This window comes from Passer domesticus, chromosome Z, assembly GCF_036417665.1.
Source record: "Passer domesticus isolate bPasDom1 chromosome Z, bPasDom1.hap1, whole genome shotgun sequence".
NCBI lineage: Eukaryota > Metazoa > Chordata > Aves > Passeriformes > Passeridae > Passer > Passer domesticus.
In genome coordinates, this window is record NC_087512.1 from 19,178,409 (window position 1) to 19,190,543 (window position 12,135).

Below are 12,135 nucleotides of genomic sequence, written 5' to 3' on the forward strand. Positions count from 1 at the left end.
TCATTTAAAAAAAAAATTGTGTTGGTAAAAAGATTTAAAAATTTCAAATTGCTGATTTAGGCATTTAGAACCCCAGCAGTAAGAATCTATCCATCACTTTTCTCTCAGAACTGCGCACGCAGAGTAATTGTGCAGACCTCCAGGGTATTTCCACTCGTGCGCTTGTACACCGAAGTATCTGTCGATTTACCGAAGATTCTGGTATTTTGTTTTATTAGTCGGTGGTTATCGGTTTTTAGTGGCCTTGAGCCCCGCCGGCGCCGCGATTAACCCGCGCTGCGGAGCCAAGGGACCTGCGCTTCCCGGTGCCCGCTGCAGCCGCTTCCTCACGCGGGGATCGCACCGGCACCCGCAGGCTGATCTGCCGCGGCGCTGGGCGGGCGCTCCCGCGGGCACAGGCGGCGCGCGGCCCTTCCGCCGGGCCCCGCGCCCCGGGCCCGCTCCCGCCCGGAGCGCCCCGCGCCGGCACCGCCCCGGCGCTCCCTGCGCGTGCGCGGGCGGGGCCGCGCCGCTGCCCCGTCGGTGACGGCGGCGCCGGGGACTCCCGCCGCGAGGGCGGGGCGCGCTCTGGGGATTCCCCGTCCCGCGCCGAACGTTCGGGATGGTTCCCGTGACGTCACGGCGGGGGCGGTACGGGGGAGCCCCGCCCGCTCCTCCCCGGGCCCCCGCGCGGGGAGCACTGCGGCGCGGAGCGGCGCCATTTTGAGGGAGCGAGGCGAGCGCGCGGTGCGCGCGCGCGCGCACGGGGGTGTGGGGCGGCACTCGGAACAGCCCGGGACAGCCCCGGGAACGGGAGCGCAGGGAACACAGAGCGGCCGGGCCGCCACTCTCCTTACCGCCGGGCTGCCCGGACCGCCCTCAGGGACCGCAGGGGGAGCCGCCCCCGGCGGCGGGAGCAGGGCGGCCGCCGGGAGGGCAGAGGACGGGCAGCGGGAGGTCGTGCACCCCGGGAGCCGGGGTTCTGTCTGTCCGCACACCCCGGGAGCCGGGGTTCTGTCTGCCCTTACGCCCCGAGAGCCGGGGTTCTGTCTGCCCTTACGCCCCGAGAGCCGGGGTTCTGCGTGTCCCCACAGCCCGGGAGCGGGGTCTGTCTGTCCGCACACCCCGGAAAAGGAAGCATGCCCCGGGCCGCGCTGGGGCTCCCTCGGCGGCTCCCGCCGCCCCTCCGGGGAATGTCCCTGGCCCAGGTCAGCGCTTCCCGCCCGGGTGCTTTCTGTACATCTGTTCAGCTTTCCCAATAAAGCGACACATGACCCTTCCTTTCCCTGTTTTTCCCCGCAACCCTGCCAGCCCCTACTCGCCGTCCCCCGCCGCACCCCCAGCGTGTTTTCCTGCCGGGGCTGAGCGGCAGCAGGAGGATTTCGCTGATAGGCTGCGCCCTCCGTCAAACACCGCTGCCGCCCTGTCCGCGCCGCGAGCGGAGGAGTAGCCGAGGCTTCCGCTCTGGGCTCGGCGCCCTGGCTGCGTCCGTGCTTGTCTCTGGGATCCAGGTTTCTGTTTGTTTCTCTTTTTAAGATTCAGGCGTTTGGGTTTTCTTTGTTTTGTGTTTGTCTAACGCCAGTCCGGATTTCATAACGGAAAACTGATTTTTCTGGTTCTTTTTACGTTAGGTTGCTTGAACGATAGAGTCAGTCCTGGATGTTTGCAGCCTTTTGCTTCAGCTGCCAGAGAAGAAAAAAGGTGGACACCGACTTGCAGCAGTTGCTTCCTGTGAAAGGGAAGAAATATCGGATACTGTTCTGGGATAATTTGTGCGTGCTTTGTCCTGAAAAGGCCTCTGAAACAAGCAGTAGACATCGGGGAAGATAATTGAGGAAATCGTGAGGTTTTTTCTTCTAGCAGTGTAGAGCACATCACCCTTGGATTCTTTTGTCCGCATGGCATGGATACATAGCTAAATTTATGAAGTTCTGAATACTTCAGCTGCCAAAATAAACTGCTTTCGTCTTTTTACATATTGTTTTTCTTCTCGGCAACATTCTTTCTGAATCGGAGGTTTAACCAGTCTTGTTAACTGGCTCCAGGTTAAATGTGGCCTGAGTCACTGTGGGGACATTGCTGAAAAGTTTCATGGCAGATTTTTTTCCCCCCTTTTTTCATTTTTTAGATTTTCTGACATAGTCTTCTCTCATTTTGCAGTGAGAGCTATTTTATAAATGAAGAATTTAATAGATGTTTGTTTATACTTTTTTCTTTTGTATTTTATTTACTGTTTTTGTTGAAGAATGTTGTTGCCCATAAGCAGTATGGAGGTATCCAGATAACTGTTTATAAATGCCTCTGGCTGCCGGAAGGTAGGAAATGCTCTTCAGTTCATATGTGAAATTTGGGTTTTTGACATCACAGTTTGTGGAGTAAAACCTGTGTTTATTTCACTTGGAGCTGATGCTGCATATACTGGTATCTGCATTGAATAGACAAGAGAAGAAACTGTCAGAGAAAATAAAAGGTTTTTGAGACAGACATTGGCAGACTTTGTAAATAGACTTGCAGAATCTATAAGCGAGAAGGATGGGTAGCTGATTTCTGTGAGGTCAAATCTATGTCAGACTGCCACGAATGTAGTATCAACAGGAACTCGGGGTATTATCTCAAGGAAAACAAACTGGAAAAATATAAATCACCCTGTACTAGCACCTTGTGCGGTCCTCTTGGATTAGGTAAGTGTTGTAGTGTTCATAAATCAATTTACACTTGAAAAAACCATTTTATCAGTAGAACAGTTAAACCTGTAATTTTTACTGGTTAGAGGTTCCTTGGTTTTTGTTTTGGTGTTTTTTTTTTTTTGAGAATGTTGAATCTTGTGAATTTTTACTTGCTGGCTTTTATAATTAATGAAATATTTCTTTAAGAATTTGAAGAATACAGGTACAAAGAGAAACGTGTAGATAAGAGTATGATTTTTATGTGAGATTAAAAAGTATCTATATTTAGACTAAATCCATAAGGAATTTAGCCTTCATGTTAATGTTGTAATCTCAACAGTGAATGTTATACCCTTTTGAACAAGTCTTCTGGATAGCTTGCATGTGTCATTCCTTCCATTTGTGTTAGATGTGTTTACAGCATCAGGGTAGTAATAATATAGAGGGGTTTTTACTCTTTTTTATTTCTTTCCACGATTCTTTGTCACATATGAAAGCCAGAGGGTTTTTTAACCAAAAATTATTTTACTGATTGTGCAATTAGCTTTTTTTCTATGTTGGTATTACAAGATTGACTTCAGTGTGTTTTCCTGTTCTGTAATGGGAATGAATTAGACTGACTGGTCTGCAAGTATAGTACTTCAAAAAAAGCTCCTTCTCCTTGGAGTGATTCAAAATTAAATCTAGTAGTGAGTTGGCTTATCTTCCTTGTTATTTTTAGATGTATTGTAGTTTTATTCATCCAGCAATGATTAAATATTTGTTTAATTTTGGCATTAATGTGATAATTTTTTGTAGGTTTGCATTCAACAGAACTGCTGCTGCAGAATGCTGAAAGAAAATTAAGATGGACAGAGCAACTTAATTCAAAAGTCAGTGGTAATTTTACTGAAGTTCTCTATCCCCTACCACACCCTGATGATTCATGAGGCTTTAAATAATTAAAGCATTAATGGGTAGACTTTAAACTGAGCGTCTGGTATTGGTTACACATTTACCTGAGTTGTCACCTTCTAAAATAGTTTTGAGAGCTTCTACAGTACTGAAGTATTAGCAGTAGTGAACTAATGAAAAAAAGGTTTTCTCTAAGGGCAGTGCAAAGATATTTGGGAAGATTGCATGTGTTAAAACCTTGTAGAAAAAGTGTAGTTAAGCATGTGAAACTGTATTTTAAAATTACTGCAGTGTATTTTAACTCCTGTAGCTTGTTATATTGACCACAAATGAAGGACTTGCATCTACATAAATTTTGTAAATTCTGACTCTCATTTAAGTTCTTATCTGTATGCTGTCAGTATCTAAAAGTTGAACTAACTTCAGTTTTCTGCTTTGGATGGTCTCGCTGCTTTGTTTTAGCTTCTGTTTCAGTTTTGTTGTTTTGAAAGTATGGATACTATGGAACATGAGTAGGGGCCTGTTGCTCTAATCTCTGGCTGTGTCTTGTGGCTCTTCTGTCTTTAGTCTAGGTGTGGCTGGGGTTGACTGGTGAGCTGAGCCACTTGTTAAAGAACTGAACCAACAGAAAAGAATGATGTTGTATATTCCTTGTATGAGTATGATTTTTTGGAAGGCATTTGGTAGATGGAGAGTTCTGGTGTGACTGGCCATTTCATTTGATTGTTGTCTATTGTATGTGCATGAGAGTAATAGAAATATTCACTTCTTAACTCACAGAAAAAGTGTCGTGTTGCCTGTTTTTCTAAGCTATTAATTTTCAGTGCTGAGATACTTTTATTTGTTTTCAAGATGCTCTCACTGAAATCAAGGAACTGCATCCCCCACTTACTATTTTGGGTGACATCTTTTTATAGACTCTTCTCCTTCTGGAAGTTTTGAGGAGTTGCATTTTAGTTTCATTAAATTAATTCTATCTTTGCACCTCTCTGTTTGTTGGTAGGATAATTCTTTTATGCTTTAACAGTACTTGCACTTGGGAAGTTACAGTGTTCTGCACTTAAGGGGAAAGGAGCACCCAAGATTCATAAATGCATGTGGTTGAAAGGGACAACAGAAGTTGGAGGGTCTACAAAAAATCACCAGGTTTTATACATCAGTTGCACACTTGGCACTGAAATGGGTATGTCTGTCCCTGGCCTACTATATAAGCCCACAGCTTACATAGTGGGGATGGGGTAGAGGGGAAGAGATGAATTAAGGAGAAGGAGAGAGAGAAAAAGGAAAAAAGAGAGAAGGAAATCACCAGCCCTGATTCCTAGTGTTGGTCTGGCTATGGGATGTCCTGGGATGTGCAGGCAGAGCTTGGTGGGGTACCTTTTTATAGATGATTTCCTTGTCCTGAAGCTACAGTTTTAATTTTATATGTAGATCAGTTGTCTTCCATGGTCCATTCTTTGAGGCCTTTCTGGAAATGGCTTGGAGGGTTTTGGGGGACCCCTGGTGATCTCATTATCCCCATATTGCATTGGGCTTTGGTCAACAGTCATGCTTGCTTCTGTGCTGGTGCTGTCTTTTGTTTTTTATGTCTCCGTGGACTAGAATGAGGATGCTTGTCCCAGAAGAGTGCTGTCCTACCTCTGCACGTCTCCTTCTCCAGCCACATCCCATTTACCACAAACTGTTGGTTGGCTCTGCAGTTATTCAGCTATTGGTGTTTGAGATATACACATTAGCCCCTTATCTTCAGGGGTTCTATAGCGGTGTATTTTTTTCCTATTTGTGTATATATGTGTTTGACAAGGATTCAGGAATGTTTTACAGCTGTGCCCTGTACCCTGAACAAAATTTGTACCAACTGAAGAGAAAATGCCAAGCGTGCTGCTCCACTTTAATTTCTTCCCTAGATTTTTGTTTTTCAAGTGCTTGCATTTTGTTAAATGCTTTGCAGACAACTGTAAAGATAATGTCCTTGCTCCCAAGACCTTGTACTTTAAACCTTGATGTAAACATGATGTAGAGGGATAACTGTCAGCAGGTTGTGTCTTTACTGATGGGTTTGTTCTGGTAGCTTCATAAAATGGGTACATTTGTACTGGCTAATTCTTCAGAATGGTGCTGGTTTCTCTGCTATGTGAAAAAACAGTTGGTGGAATCTTTTGAGGATAAGTACCCTTTAATCCTGCAGCAAAGCTGAAACAGAATTACACTGGTAAAGTGATAGAGGCAAATTGTGCAGATATTTATGTTGTACAGGTTAATGTACTTTGTGCCCCTTTTGTTTTTATTCTGAGGAGGTTATTCTGTTTAACTTCTGTGGATAGAACTGTTGCAGTGACAGTTCATCAATGATGTCTGAAGAAGTTGCTTTTATTTCCTTTTTTTTTAGTAGTAGGAATCAATTCTGTCCTGCAAAGACAACTATTTGCAGATCTTGGTATACAGACATGAATAAAACTTGTCACACTTTTTGTTTTGTTTTTTCTTACTCTGTGTTTGAGTGCCTGATGATAATGCTCCGTGTGGTGCTATCAACTCTTCCACAGTCTCCTCCTTTCATGTCTTGGGTAGACATAGTCAGGGGAACAGCTGAAATAAGAAGTTATCTGCTTTATATGCTCAGCATAGGGCAAAACTTCCGTCCTTATCAACTGCTACTTCTTTCTTGTGACAATTCTCAAGTACTGAAGAATTTCTGGTGATTTTCTACATAACATATGGTGACTAGGGCGGTGATGTAATTCAACTCACACTTTAGCTTTTGAATTTGAACCTTGTTAACGGGCAAGGAATGAGCATCTGTGAGGCCTTTGCTAAATGGTCAGTACCATTTAGCGGAATCATTACACCCAAAGTGTGTTAGGTTCTCAAGGAGAAGAAACCTGGCTGTAGTGAATTGAAGTTACTCAGTTGAAACTGCCTGTAAATGTGAAGTTATTTCATGTTATGGATTAGCTTGCATTTTTTAAAAAATCTATGTTTCAGTACAGTGCAAAACCAGAAACTTTTTTTTTGTTAAAAAGTCATCATTATGTCATCCAAAGGACTTAGCAGCTTCATCTAAAACACTTCTTAAAAGATGTTTTGATTGTTGTAACATTTATATTTGATTCACAGAGATAATGTTGCTTATGAACCATAACTGTACATAGAAAAGGCAACCATATGCTAAAAAGCAGTGCTCATGTTCTAGATCCATATGCAAAACACAGTGTGCTTAGTTGGTTCATTCTCCCATAAGGAACTTGAGCACAAAGTAGAAATGAAGATGTATTTTTTTTGTTGGGTTTTCTATATTTTTGCTAAGTCTCTGTAAAGGTAAGTATTAAGTTTGTGGCTGTACTAATGAATGTGTTGGCTTTAATTGGTTAAAAAACGGACTGCTATATTTTGACTCTGCATAATCCTCATACATAAGTATCAGTGCTCAGATCTAGCAGAGGACCCTTGCTCCTTCCCTAGTGCTCTGCAGGAAACCTTAGTTTTTATACTTCTTTTTAAAACATGAGGCAAGAAGGTAAATTATAAATTGTATGGATGTCTTCTTTAGTTCTTCTATATTGTCCAGTGGTAGAATATATATGAGGACAGTTCTGTATTGGATGGTGGGAATATCAAAACTAAAACTAGAGGTTTTGCTTGCTCTGCAGTAGCATGATTGAGAAATAAGAGGCTACAGTGGAACTGTTTCAGAGTTTTTTGTTTAATTGGTGGGAGAGCCCTTCAAAAAGTTCAGTTCCCTTTCCTTTCTGTTGAAGGTATGAGTCTTAGGCAGTAAATTTTAGAGAACCGAAAAACTAGGGGGAATTACCATGCCCAAGCCTAATCTTTTTAAAAAATAGTTTTTCATTGATATGTCACAAGGGGTGACATGATACTCTTTCCCTTCAGAGAGTGAAAAGTTTGACTGTAAAGATGTAAACTTATTCTATTGTTGTGGCTGTTCACTTAGATAGAGAGGAAAGAAAGAAAGAAAGAAAGAAAGAATCTTCAGTTGAAGTGTTTGTCATGCTTTTGCAACAAATTGTGATCAGTAGAAATGTTTCCAGTTTCAAAAACTCATAAAGCTTGTGTAAGAGTTTGAATATTCTTTTGTTTTAGTGACATACAACAAATCAAAATAAGCTAATTTCAAGTCATTTTGCTATTCAAAATTTGTATCTGCATGAATCACAGAATAGTAAGGAAGATGGTGAATAAACTTGGGGAATGAAAATTGAGATATACAGATTTTAAATAAAAGTATTGTTTAGACCTTACATTTAGCAACTTGATTTCAAATTAGTGCTACTCTTAACTAGAGATAGTAGGGAGGGATAACAGAGAAGGATCTGCTGTCACTGGAAATTTTTCTTTTGACAGAAGATGTTTTATGGCAGAAGAAAAAATTTTTGGCAGCGTTTGGCAGCAGATCTTTTTGAAGATCTGCTTAGTATGAAAAAAGTCCTGAATGATCCTGTATGTGAAGAAAGGGTGTGTAGGCTGATGGCCAATGTACCATCTTGTGCATGTAGTTTCTTTGCCTAATTCAGACCAATACTTGGTAGTTTTCCTTTGGCTAATGATAAAGACTTGAAGCCAAAATTTGAAGCTGGCCCATGATGGGAGGACTGAAGGGCCAGTATTCTAACTACCTTGTTGGACCCTCTGAAGTTCATGCATATGCTCTTGTTTGTCTTCTGGTGAAATAAGAATTCGATATGTATGCTGGAGCTCATTTTCAAGGAAACAAAGCAGGAGCAGCAAATTGAGACACTGTGTATAACCTTTTCTTTCTATGCTCTCTTAACAACACTATAGTGTGCTTTAATTGTCACAGCTTACAACCTTCTTGTATCCCGTTTATAAATACTATGCTTAAAATTACATTGGCAGAGCGAGGGTGGTTTGTCAGATGTGTGTAGTTGAGAAGTGAAGTTAAGGGTCCCCTATGTAATTTGTGGTGTGCTGTACTTACTGTGGTAATAATCTATGAGGCGTTAGATTAAAGCTCATAGGAATGTGCCACTTAGATATGCATACGTATTAATTTTAGATTCCCTTGTAAAATATAAATGTGTATATCATGTCAGTGTTTTTAACATTTATTCTGTTTGAGGTTTTCTCTGTGCAAATCAATTTACTGAATGTCTAAACTGGTCTTCAGGGAGCATCAAGACATTTGTATCTCTTTTCTAATTTTTGTGAATTCATAGCTTGAACCTTTCATCCCCTCCCCCTGTTGTTGCTAATTTTGAAATTCCATTCACAAGCTTCAAGTATTCCTAGCTGTTAGAGTTTATATTGCCTTTTATTTTAATGGTCTTCTAACAATTTCTCAAGTTCCTGAGTGTCACAGAAACTGTTTCCTGAGAAGTGACACTGACTACACAGAGAGAAAGTTTAAGTATAGAACCTGAAGATACAGACCTGTTTTCCTGTGGTTTTCCTTGTCTTCTGGTGATGTGTTTAACTGACAGGGTTGTTTTGGGGTTTTTTTTCCAGTTTTGGCTTCATTTTAAAATTTGTTTTTTCCCACAAAATTCTGGTCAGCTCCATTTAAATAGGGTGTCGTTATAGTATGGTAGGTCCATTCCAAAAGCACAAAACTTTTAGTAGATAAAAATTTTAAAATGTAGAAGTTTTGGCTGTTTTACTATATTATTGGCTGTTTTTTTCTTATTATAGTAATGTCTCTCTTATCTGTTTCTTCATGTTATAACATTATGAAAAAGCAAAGCTATTTTTATTTATTTTCACAGTTCAGACAGATAGTGTTACCAAATGTATCTTATCTATAGTAATGAAACCTATTTTAAGTACTGAAGATGAGTTTCTGAGTTAGAGAAGTATTTTTTATTTTGTTCACTGGAAGAGACTTCCCTGGGGTTGGAGATCTGTTCACTACCAGTGGGACTGTCTCTTCCAGCTGAATACTGGTTAGACAAGTTAAACAACGCCCTTAAAATTGGGTGGGGATTGTCTCTGGTCTCATGTCCTTGTCATCTTCAGGTTCTGCTGTGCCTTTTTTCTCCACCCTCAGTGAAGAAAGAATCAGGTTAGGGAACACTTAAATAATGTTGTAAGTCCATAGGGCTTGACAGAATGGTTCCATGGGTGTTCCATTCTTCTATTGTAGGAGTGTAGAAGAATGCCCCCCAGTGACAGAGGGGCAAAGCTAGCCTTTGTCCCCCAAAAAAGGAAAGAAGCCCAGAAGTTTCTCCCAACGGTCAGGTGAAAAGCCACCTTATAGGACCCCAGAGACGTCACTAAAACCTTGGGGTCACCTAATTGGATAGAAGCTAAAAGGTCCCGCCTGGACCATAAGGTAGAAAAGGAGAGAACAAAAGGACCACGAGGCTTTTGTGAACGTGTTTTCTAGCAGGAGCAGACCTCTGTACCTGGCTCGGATTTTCTGTTTATTATTTTGCCTTTTATTAAACCTTTTTGTTTCAAACACCCCAGCAGAAGCCATCCTGCTCATTCTTCGCCTCCAAAGGTAATAGCTAAGCTATCCTTGGGTGTATTAGGTTCCCTTTTGAAGGCTCATAAAACCCTGGCCCAACAAAACAGAACCTAATATTCTATATGTGCTGATGTTATTGCAAAGCCATCTTTGAGAGGTCTAATGGTCACTGGGGAGGGGTTCTTGAGTGAGAGAGGAGAGCAAATATTAATTTTGTCATCAGGAAGGATAAGAAGGAGGATCCAAGGAACTTCAGTCCATGGAGAGGTTGCACACCAGTTGATCCTGGAAACGTGTTTCCAGACATGTGGTGGACAGGAAGATGAGTGAGAACAGTCAGAATGGCTTTATGGAGGGGATGTCACACTTCAGCAAGCTAATAACCCTTTACAATGAGGCGACTAGCTTGGTAGATGAACAGAGCAATGGATGATATTTATCTTGACCTCAGTAAGGCTTTTGGCATTGTCTCCTTTGACATTGTCATGGAAAAGGTGGCAAGTATGTGGAGAAGTGAGCAATGAGGTGTTTCCAGAACTATCAGAATGGTCAGGCACAGGTCCTCAGGGATGCAGTTAATGGCACAAAGGCCATTTGGAAGAAGCTGTTCCAGTGTACCCCAGGGTTCGTGGCTGAAGCCCCTGCTATTGAACATCTTCATTGAAGTTGTGGACAGTGGAGTAGAGTTTACCCTCAGCAAGTTTGCAGATAACGTAAGATAGAGAGAACTGGATGATACAAACACTTGATGTTTGGTATGCTGTGTGGAAGAAGGTGGATACAAGATCCTCATGAAGCAAAGGGAAAGCGTGAATTTTCTGGAATAGCAGCTACAGAGAAGGACCTGGGCGTCCTGTTGAACAGCAAGCCAGCCATGAGCCAGCTATACATCCTTGTAAGGAGTAGAGTGAAAATCTCTCTGGGCAACATTTAGGAAGAGTGTTGCAGTCAGGTCAAGGGGAGTTCAGCTTTCTTGTGTGTGCAGCCTTGGTGAGGCTACAGGTGGAGGACTGTGTCACCTTGCAGGATGTGCAACACTGTTACAGGCTCCCTGATACAAGAAAGGGTGAGACTTGGTGGAGAGAGTTCAGTAAAGGACCACAAAGATGATAAAGAAATTGCAGTATCTGACCAATGGACAGAGGCTGACACTTGGCTTGAAGTTCTAGGGAGATAAAAGTTGGCCATTAGTCTTGGACTGAAGCTTAGGGAAGTACAAGTTGGCCATTAGTCTTTCAGAGTTATCTTTGGGTGTTTTAAATTTTCAGAGGGTTCTTTCCAAAGTTAAAATTAGTAAGCCATTAAACTCACTTCTCATGTAGAACTGTGTGAAGATGCAAATGATGAGGGAGACTTTAGTTTTGTTAATACTGTTGATGGGACTAGAGACTCTAGGTACAAGAGAACTGAAATCCCAAATGCTTTGATTACATCTGCCTTCTCTGCCCTGCCATCTTGCAGTATTTCAGAGGGTGGTTTCTTTTGACCTGCCATCTATGGGCTCTTGTGTCCTCTTATACCGACAGTGCAGAGATTGCCTCTGGCTCAATTCTCACAACAGTCACTTTTCCAGTTCCTGTATTCTGCTCTACAGAGATGCTCTGTGGCTGATTTTAGTGTTGTGTAAATCTTAGAGGGAGATTGTTTTTTTTTCAATGCTGTAAAGTTTTAATGAATACAATTAAATCTAGAAGAAATTCCGGGTAAAGGATTGTGTTTAAAAGGGACCACAAATGATCAGGTGATTTATGTTTTTGTGTGACCAGTTTATTCTAGACATCAGTAGTCTTTGTTTTCATGATACATTTAAGGCCAGATTAAATACTTTTGTCAAGGAATTCGCTATTCTACTGTGTTGTCAGAAACAGTGCAGAAGACATGAGTTTCTGCTGTGTGAAAGTAGTCTGCTTACACAGTAAATTTTCTACAGTTTGAGCTGGAGACTTTTTTATTTTATTTAAAAAAATTATTTCTTTTTATTTATAATCTTATTTGTACTTTATTTGTAGTTTATTTTTAGTTTAGTTTATTTTTTATTTTATTTTTTTTCATTTTAGTTTTAATAAACTTTTTTTTTCATTTTATTTATTTTAAAGCTTTGTCTGTGCTAACTGTTTGCAGTATTTTACAGATGCCTGGCATGGGGGAAAA

The 12,135-nt window shown here is 41.6% G+C and overlaps 1 protein-coding gene across 5 annotated transcripts in view; it reads left to right on the plus strand.

The window, feature by feature from the left end:
• Positions 1 to 1,336: 1,336 nt before the first annotated feature.
• The window catches only part of GPBP1 (GC-rich promoter binding protein 1), a 40,820-nt gene continuing 30,021 nt past the window's right edge, over positions 1,337 to 12,135 (plus strand). For all 5 annotated transcript variants that reach the window (XR_010354247.1, XR_010354248.1, XM_064405656.1 and 2 more), the window contains exons 1-3: positions 1,337 to 1,490; positions 1,611 to 2,660; positions 3,444 to 3,517. The gene's annotated coding sequence lies outside the window, so the exon portion shown is untranslated. The remainder of the gene's footprint in view (positions 1,491 to 1,610; positions 2,661 to 3,443; positions 3,518 to 12,135) is intronic.